Below are 10084 nucleotides of genomic sequence, written 5' to 3' on the forward strand. Positions count from 1 at the left end.
CGTTTTCAGAAGTCTCCGTTTTGGTCCGTTTACGCTGAAACACAACCCCAGAGTTTTCAAACTAAAACGAGGTCTGCAACGTTTTCAGAAGTCTCCGTTTTGGTCCGTTTACGCTGAAACGCAACCCCAGAGTTTTCGAACTAAAACGAGGTCTGCAGCGTTTTCAAAAGTCTCCGTTTTGGTCCGTTTACGCTGAAACGCAACCCCGGAGTTTTCAAACTAAAACGAGGTCTGCAACGTTTTCAGAAGTCTCCGTTTTGGTCCGTTTACGCTGAAACGCAACCCCAGAGTTTTCAAACTAAGACGAGGTCTGCAGCGTTTTCAGAAGTCTCCGTTTTGGTCCGTTTATGCTGAAACGCAACCCCAGAGTTTTCAAACTAAAACTAGGTCTGCAGCATTTTCAAAAGTCTCCGTTTTGGTCCGTTTACGCTGAAACACAACCCCAGAGTTTTCAAACTAAAACGAGGTCTGCAACGTTTTCAGAAGTCTCCGTTTTGGTCCGTTTACGCTGAAACGCAACCCCAGAGTTTTCGAACTAAAACGAGGTCTGCAGCGTTTTCAAAAGTCTCCGTCTTGGTCCGTTTACGCTGAAACGCAACCCCGGAGTTTTCAAACTAAAATGAGGTCTGCAGCGTTTTCAGAAGTCTCCGTTTTGGTCCGTTTACGCTGAAACACAACCCCAGAGTTTTCAAACTAAAACGAGGTCTGCAACGTTTTCAGAAGTCTCCGTTTTGGTCCGTTTACGCTGAAACGCAACCCCGGAGTTTTCAAACTAAAATGAGGTCTGCATTATTGTGGCAGGGCCTACTAACAGTTATTCTAGCACATGGTAGGATGTTTGATAAAGCTCCTTTCATCTGTGTCTCATAGTAATTAGCCTGTAGAAGTATTACAACACAGCAGTATTAACTTCATCAGGTATACATGTGATTATCAAATCATACCGTACCATTTCCCATGAGTATTACTACTTTAAAAAACAACAACAACAACAACTGTCATATTTCTTTATTAATAAACTATTGTGAATCAGGCTAAATGGTTAATGGTGTTCTGGTTAAAAGAAGGCAGCCATATGAAACGCAGCAGTGGATTTTGTGATCATGATCAGAACCACACTCCCACAGTTTACTGATCCCAACAACCATCACAACAAAATTACATTAGCATGGGTCGAGGGGTTTCCAAGGAATCAACAAGAGCCGGTCTCTTCCGGCTGAGGTTGGAGGAGCACATGGTGTTCACACAGACCCGATCGAACAACACAAGCTACAGAAACCAGATTAAAAATTCTCACCGTGAAAATCTGTGTGAAGCGTCACATTCTGACATCCTGGAGTCCACCTCGCCCAGCTTCAAAGGAAAGAAGAACAAATACAGTGTTAGGGGTCCTTTAGTTGACAACACAGAATCGATCTCTGTAACACATTTAAATACTGAAATTAAAATTTTTATGACCAATAGGCTAACAAGAAATCAGGATAGCTGATGACTGACATCATGTCTATATGCAATAATGGGCTAAAACAATTAGATAACAACTGAGAAGAACACAGACAGTATACAGCGTTCTAAATAATGACTCATCATTTGGAAAATGTGAATACTCTGTAAAGTTACCAGACAGTGGCCGGTAAATTACATTGTACATGCAACTTCAAATGCCGTTTAAGCTATTGGAAAATTTACCATCAGAGGTTTAACTTGGATGTCTGTACATGTGGTGACATATACAATAAATGGATATTCCCGGATGAATAAACAAAGCCTAATGTTATGTATGAGCAATAGGAGTGTGCTCACTTTCTCGACTGTGTTTAGGTATTTGTGGTCTACAGCATATCTTTGGCCTAAGACTTCATTAGGGTTATGTAACACACCAGCACTGATTGGTATCTGCAACAGCTTCCCAAAAACTGTGCTGTCACACTCACTGCAATGGCACCACCATTAACACCAGGCCCCTACTGACCATTGAAACCCATCCTTAACTGACAACAAACAGCAGGCAAGCTCAGACTGAGAGAGATGAACTGTAATCTGGACAGAAGTGGGGTATCTTGCGTCCGGCGTGTGTCATTCAGGGATTTGGGGAGTAACTCGCAGCTCAAGCCAGAGTCTATTTCTAGAAGATTTCCTAAAATAAAGCCCTGAGCTCCCAATCTGGCAGTAGAGAGCAAAAAGCTCCTCCTGTACCCGTGACGTCACTGCTGACGAAACACTGATCTCGTAAAGAAGGTCAACAGACCTCCAGCGAGAACCGCTGCAACGGAGTCATTCGACCGGCAAACCTGATCCACGTTAAAGCAAGACGGCAAAACCACCGAGGACCAGATGGTTCATTAGCACATTTATTAAGGGAGTTCAACCAAAAATCGTGTACTCATTTTTATGTTGTTCCAAACGTACACGACTTTCTTTTTTCCACAAAATGAGTAGAGTGACCAAGAGCTGCCAATTTACAAAAACATCACCACTGAGGTATTACGAAAGTAGTCCATAAGACACATGCGGTGTTTTTAACGTCTCCTCAAGTCAAACAATAACTTTGTCTAAGGAACAGACTAAAAAACATGCCAGAGCAGCACGAACATTCTGCTAAAAGTCACCTTTTGTGTTCCACCAAAAAGTCTTGACCGTTACAGAAAGTTGCGCAGGGCTGCTCCTGTGTACTCCTGCATTTCTGTCGTTTCATAAGCGCCACCTACTGACAGAGAACGAATTTGTATTTTCATTCAGCTGGTCTGCAATGAAAATCAGGCTTTGAAGTGTCTATGTCCAGTATGAAGGGCACTGCCACTGACATAAGAACAAGTGAACATCCCTTCACAATAAATGGAAAGGGACATTTTACCCACAAGCCATTGCGCATTATTCTCAGTTCTGCTAAAATAAACCAGGTGAAAATGAAGCAATGCTCCGGTATTTTGCAGTTGTCTTCAGCTGGCTAAAAATGCTTTGGTAGTCACACAGCCTTAGTTTTTTTTGCAATGACCAATTGCATTCGTTCACTTTTAAATTAGTTTAAAATTTACACTGGCCATATGGTCATTTATATTTGTTTGCACAAGTATATAGTCATCACATCACAAACTTCTCTAATCTTCTACATTGCTGTTTGTGGCTCAGTTTGGATGTGACTACCTGCTTTAGTGGATACCTGTGTGGAAACAGTCATTGGTTTTGCATTACCTTGTGGTCAAACAGAAATCACACACCGCAACTTTAAAAACAATTAAATGTCAGGAACTCCTCAAACTCTTCCACAAGACCAGAAGAGATGATCTGAGCTGCTACCCACCATTACTTTAGAGAGGCTTAGTCTTACTGTCTTGTCAGCAACACCCTCATTTTACTTTCTCTTTATGGAGATGGATTTGAGTCCATGGATCATAACTGAGAGCGATCTGTTATCAAACACTCGCTGTACGTCAGGTGCTTATGGAGCCGCCAGGACTGCTGCCTGACACCAATTAGTCTCGCTGAGTGACATGGAAATGTTTTCTGGGAAATCGTACGCAGGTCGACAGGAGAGCTGCCAAAGAGCGGCTGCACAATCAGGTGTGGCGAGTTGATGTAACATGCTCGATATTCGATACGGATGAGAATGCTGAATGTGTTTACTGTCTGTCGTTTCAAGCGTCTGTGCTGATGTGCACATAATTGAATCTGCACTAGGGGTGTGCGATATATATCGTCTGCGATAACACTGTAATTGTTGTTTTAACGATGTGTGATTTGACATTGTAGATGTTTTTTGAACGTTTTTTGCAAAATACTCGATAGAGCGCACGCATGCATTACGTGAAGTCTAGACTAGTGCGAGTGCGTTCTTTCACTGCATGATTCAGTCTATTAAAATACATTTAGAATGGTCACAAAATTCAAGATATGGGGGCAGAAAATTTATATTTATACCATTTCATATAGTTAATCAATTACACGAAGAGTGCCGTCTTTTCTCCAAAAATTACCATCATTACAGATGTGATATTGATTTTTTACAACAGTCCAACGAACAAGAAGTTAATTAAGAGACTTGCGTTTTATACACCATATTTCCTGTTTTTGTGCCATTTCGATAACAAAAATAATTCCAAACACAGCCACAGCACTGCTTTGCGTCTTTGAGCAACATGACGGTGTTTCGTTCCTGAATGAATCACCCGTTTAAATGGTTCGTTTCAATCGCAATGACTCACTTATTAACAGTGACTTGCTGCCACCTACTGGCGGTTTTAATTTCACATTTATAGTAACTTTTTATTATTTAAATAATTTCAAATAATAGTATTCAACGTTTTAATGTTTATAATATGTGACCCTGGACCACAAAACCAGTCATAAGGGTAAATTTTCTGAAATTGAGATTTATACATCATCTCAAAGCTGAATAAATAAGCTCTCCATTGATGTATGGTTTGTTAGTTGTATCTCAGCCAAATATTGTCCTATCCTATTTGAAAATCTGGAATCTGAGGGTGCAATAAAATCTAAATATTGAGAAAATCATCTTTAAAGTTGTCCAAATGAAGTTCTTAGCTATGCATATTACTAACAAAGAATTAAGTTTTGATATATTTACAGTAGGAAACTTACAAAATATCTTCATGGAACATGATCTTTACTTAATATCCTAATGATTTTTGGCATAAAAGAAAAATCTATAATTTTGACCCATGCAGTGTATTTTTGGCTATTGCTACAAATATCCCCCAGCGACTTAACACTGCTTTTGTGCTCCAGGGTCACATATATCAAAACATTATTTATGCATTTGTAACTGCAGGTTAAATGCATTCATGTCCTGCATTAAACAGTGTGTAGGTGCATCTAAATGCGCCTTCAGATGCAGTTTCTGTGTTTCCTCTGCATTGCAAAGATGAATTTTGTTGACACTGATTTCGTTTGCTTGGTAACAGCCCAAATGTCTTATTATTCTAATTCACTGATTAAATGTAAGAATTTGGCTCAAAAGATAATGGACACTTTAAAAAAAAAATGGCTTTATAAAGGTAAAAATGCCCATAAAATGTAAAAATCTATTTAAACTTATTGGAAAAGATTAATTTGACCACCACACAGAATATGAAGAATATGAAAAACTTTAGGAGTCAGCTGTCCAGGGCAGTCCTTTAGCAAAACATCGTCTAAGTATCGTCATCGATAAAATCACAGAAAATATCGAGATATCATTTTTTGTCAATATCACGCACCCCTAATCTGCACCATATGATGACTGCTTTACACTTCAGATAGAGGTCTCGAATACAAAACAATAAGGTCAAACACTGGCTAATAAACTAAAAATTGAAAAAATAATAAATGCTTCATGTAAATAAATGGCATATACCAGTTCACAACATTGCTACAGCTGTTGAGTTTTACCCTTAAAGCCGCTTCGTACCCAGAACACCTCATTAGAAAATGTTGTTCCTTCTACATTTTGACGTCTTTATTTGGTAAAAACAGAGATTACAAACTATATATTTATATTTTTAAAGAAATTAAATGAATTGAGAGTGCATAATAAGGCATTACACCCAGTTTAAATAAAATAATTTAGATAAAAAAAATTATATTTAAAAAAATAATAATTGTATGGTCAGATGAATAAGAAGTTTATAACATCCTTTTTTTAAATTTGAGTTATTCTTCTATATATTTTGCAATCTATGTAGAGCGGGCTATAGAAGGTATGAAATATAGCTCACATTTTCTCACTATTAAAAAACATTAACTATGACTTTTGCCTCACTAACTATTAATAAGCAGCAAATTAGGAGTTCATTAAGGTAGTTGTGTGAAGCTTAGGTATTAGGGATGTAGAATATGGTCATGCAGAATATGTGCTTTGTTAACAATTGGCATGCTAATAAACAACTATGCATGCTCCCTAAACTGTGTTATGTTAAGTGTTATGGAAATGTACAATATCACACAATATTTTGTCAATGTTATGTGCTTGAAATTGGTTGCACTCAGTTGAAATATTTTTCTGCGAACCATGTTTATGACTGCATGAGACCGGTACGTGTAGAAATGCACGTTGCGTGTTTTGGAAGCGCTGCCCTTTACAATTGTAACATAATAAGTGCGTTCTATTGACATGAACAATGTTGTCAGAACGCATTAGGTGATCAGATGATGATGCAACCCGACACATAAAACTGTTAAACACATGCCCATCACCGATGGCGAAATGTCTGTGAGAAACCAGACTGTGTCAACACAGAGCAAAGCCAAACCACAGAACAATCCGGTTCCACCTGTAGAAACGGCGACTTTCGCTAATGCGTGCGTGGGGGCCGTGGGGGCAGACGTGGACGGTGGTCGGCGAGCAGGAGGCCCCTGTGCACCACGATCACGACCCATTGTTAGCAAGGAGGAACCAGAGGCTGCGTCTGGAACAGACACACTCGACCGCACCTTCCCGTTCCCAGGTGCCTTGCCACTCTCGCTTTCGACATTTGCTGAGCTTTCAAAATGCGACGCAAAACGCATATCGTTCAAAATGAATCCAGAACATTTTTTATTAATAAATGTTATGAAGTACACCAGCAGTTTGCACCCATAAAAAGTGACTTCAACACCAATCGGCTAATAATGAATGGCTAATTATGAGTGGCTCTGAAAAGTGCAGTTAAAAGCTCTAGCATAATTTGTTTGCTGATGCTGTTTGGTTTGATATTTTGTATCTAATGCAGTGAAAACCAGACGTAGGGAGTATTGTGCACCAAACATGCACATAAGACAGTAATGTCTTGCACCCTTCAAAGTGTTCATGCCCTCAGAATGAGTAATACTCCCTTTAAAGTGGAAATTGCCCTGAATCTGCCAGCGAGCAGTATTTTACACAGCCTTCAGAGCTTTACTTTCACACATATCCACTCATTCCCATACAACCTACTATAAACAAAGTCCCAAAAACCATTTGAGAGCAGGTTAAATATTAGATGTGTGGGCATGGAGACATAAGCCCTGGAATACGTCACATAACTCAGGACCGCAGAAAACAGCGACGGGGCGTGTGTGTGTTTGCTGATATTATCGGAGTAATCTCATTAACGAAGCCATCCATTCCTTCCATTACAGCTCGCATATCAGCACTATAACACGATGCTCTGGAATGCGATCACACGCTATAATTATGAGTCAATCAACCTAGAATACTTCCTGCTCAAATAGAGCATGTATCGAGTTAAAACTGCATGAGCTGAAGGTTTGCTGAACAACTTCATGACGTGCGTGATGATAAATATGTTGCCGAATGCCAAACATATTGATAGCACTAAAAATGTTCTTCATGCAAAATATCAGTTCATTTCTCTTTTGATTCTGAGGTGTTGTTTTTTATCAGGTTTTTTTTGAGTGATCAGTCCTTTCTGTGTTCGTTATGTATGTCTGGCTGGTTATCAGGCAATGCTGATGAGATGCGATGACGATGTAAGTGTCGTTGCATTATAATGTTTTTGTTAGCTTATCCAGTTGAAGCCACTAGATGCGGCACTGCTGTGTTGTTCATTCAAAATATTGCAGAAAAAGAGAACATCAATGCGGAGAAGATGTTGTTGTTTACGTCAAAATTGAAACCAAGCCGTTCACACAGAATGCATATTTATCTCATTTTCTAGAGGGACATCTATCACCTTTGCACTCGCGTCTCGCACAAGAGAGCCGCATGTTTAGAAAGCCATGTAAAATTAATGCAAGTTCAACTAGTTAAAAAAAAAAAACACATGGAATTTTTCCCATCCCACTGCATCTCGCGTCTTTAAATGAAAAAGTACTCTTTGTGATTGGTTTTCGGTTCTTTGTATTAAACTATACATACATACATGATGCTGTTTTGTTTATAGTTGTTTAAGCAACTTAATTCATTATAATTGGTTTATACATTGGTTTGGCAAAGAATACTGGTTTTATTAATATCATTACACTTTATTTGCTCCGTTTTATTTTGTGAAAACTTACTACGTATATGGAATAACCGTTTTATAAAAGCAATAATCCCCGTGAAGCCGTGGTTTACAGTGAATTTATAACAGCTGAGGGGGTCGCGTCGTACCTAACAACGCCCCTTAGATGTTATAAAGTCACTGCAAACCACGGCTTCACGGGGATTATTGCTTTTTTTCGTTTTTTAGCCATTTTGACAGCCCTACTGGTTACAGTCTTACCATTACGCTCTGTGGACCCTCTTTCTGCAGAAAGTTCAAGAGCTGAGAAAGTTGATTCATGCGATCACGTCTCTGCAATGCTCTCCAGTCTCGGTCAAACCGGTTAACGTCCCGTCACTCATCTCTGTGATGGACCGTTCTCATGGAGACATTTCGGTGTTGTTGTTTTGAGCCGTGTTCATTTTTAACACCGCGTGTTTGGTTAAGCATTGCACAGGTTTCATAAGCGAGAGCTGACAATGGAAAGAAAGCAGCAGGCCGTTGGTCCGGGAACTGTGTCGGAACAGGAACAAAAGATGACTTCACAAACCAAGAATCTGGAGTATGTGAATGAGACACTCATTTAGTGAGCATTAATGCACACCTACTGTAGATCCGAGACACCTGCGAGGAGCAGTCTGAACACCAGTGTGGCGTCAGCCGGGAAAAACCCTCACCGCACACACCCACAATGCACTGCACAAGACAACAGCTCACTCTGCCTCATAGACAATAAACCCTTAAACGGTGGGACAGTCTCCGCTGAGGCACTAAGTCTCACAGTGCTTCTGCTGTGGCTCTATACAGAAAATAAAGTGATTTGTGGGTTACACTGAGAATTTCCTTTGCAATCAATCATAAAATGGTTTTTGGGATGGAAACTTGATTGCCATGAAATCTTTTTCGTAAGTGAGGATGAAGCTAAATGAGAAGTACTCATCACAGAAACAATACACTTTAAAAGAATATACTCAAGTGTGAACCCAACGTAATGTTTTCAGACAATTATGTGCTATTTGCAACTGCAAATGTGTTATAGATTAAATTTAGATGAATGCAATTAGCTGAACTTGCAATTTAGCACATTTTAAAATAATTAAATGCAATATCTAATAACACACTACAGTTAAGATTATCATCAAGTTAGTCAACTCATCAAAAAAATGTACTTATGTAAATCATGACAAAATATAGCAATTTAAAGTCAAAAGTGTACTAAAGTGTGTTAATAAACCTTCATGAAACTTTACTCTGTTTAGGTACACTTGGAATTTATTATTTAAGTGGAATTTATTTCATTAATATTAGGTACTTTTTTTGATACACTATTACACCAGAAAAAAAGTGCAAATATGGTACTAACATGTGCACTTAAGGTAGTATTATGTACCCTTAAAATACTAATATGCATCTTTTAGGAGTAAGTAAGCTACAAAAGTATAACTTTTAGGGACAACTTTTGTACCTTGTTTTCGGAGTGTGTTCAGGTGCACATCAACAGCACTTCTTTTTCAAAATCCTAAAATATTCACTATGTTCGGCTTAAATGACCTAGATGCTAGATTTACTAAATAAAATGTTTCCGTGTCTGCGTATAGAGCTGGTATCAAGCTCGTCTTCTAGTGAACTGCTCACTCGTGTTGCTTCAAAAAAATCTATACTTTTTCAGCAAACTGAGCACTGAAACTACTGAAGATGGGCGGCATGACGTCTCGTGTGATAAGACTGCTCATATGTGACCCTGCAGCACAAAAGCAGTGTTAAGTCGCTGGGGGATATTTGTAGCAATAGCCAACAATACATTGTATGGGTCAAAATTATACATTTTTCATTCATGCCAAAAATCATTAGGATATTAAGTAAAGATCATGTCCCATGAAGATATTTAGTAAATTTCCTACCATAAATATATCAAAACTTAATGTTTGATTAGTAATATGCATGGCTAAGAACTTCATTTGGACAACTTTAAAGAAGATTTTCTCAATATTTAGATTTTTTTGCACCATCAGATTTTCAAAATAGTTGTATTTCGGCCAAATATTGTCCAATCCTAACAAACCATACATCAATGGAAAGCTCATTTATTCAGACACTCAATTAAAAATGGACCCTTATGACTGGTTTTGTGCTCCAGGGTCACA

The 10084-nt window shown here is 38.7% G+C and overlaps 1 long non-coding RNA gene across 2 annotated transcripts in view; it reads right to left on the bottom strand.

The window, feature by feature from the left end:
* LOC107567251 (uncharacterized) overlaps positions 1 to 10084 on the bottom strand; it is a 70803-nt gene that overhangs the window by 24465 nt on the left and 36254 nt on the right. For both annotated transcript variants that reach the window (XR_001606613.1, XR_001606614.1), the window contains exon 3: positions 1298 to 1353. This is a non-coding gene — a long non-coding RNA (uncharacterized lncRNA). The remainder of the gene's footprint in view (positions 1 to 1297; positions 1354 to 10084) is intronic.

The sequence above is a fragment of the Sinocyclocheilus grahami genome, unplaced genomic scaffold (genome assembly GCF_001515645.1).
Source record: "Sinocyclocheilus grahami isolate Dianchi unplaced genomic scaffold, SAMN03320097.WGS_v1.1 scaffold1137.1, whole genome shotgun sequence".
Classification (NCBI taxonomy): domain Eukaryota; kingdom Metazoa; phylum Chordata; class Actinopteri; order Cypriniformes; family Cyprinidae; genus Sinocyclocheilus; species Sinocyclocheilus grahami.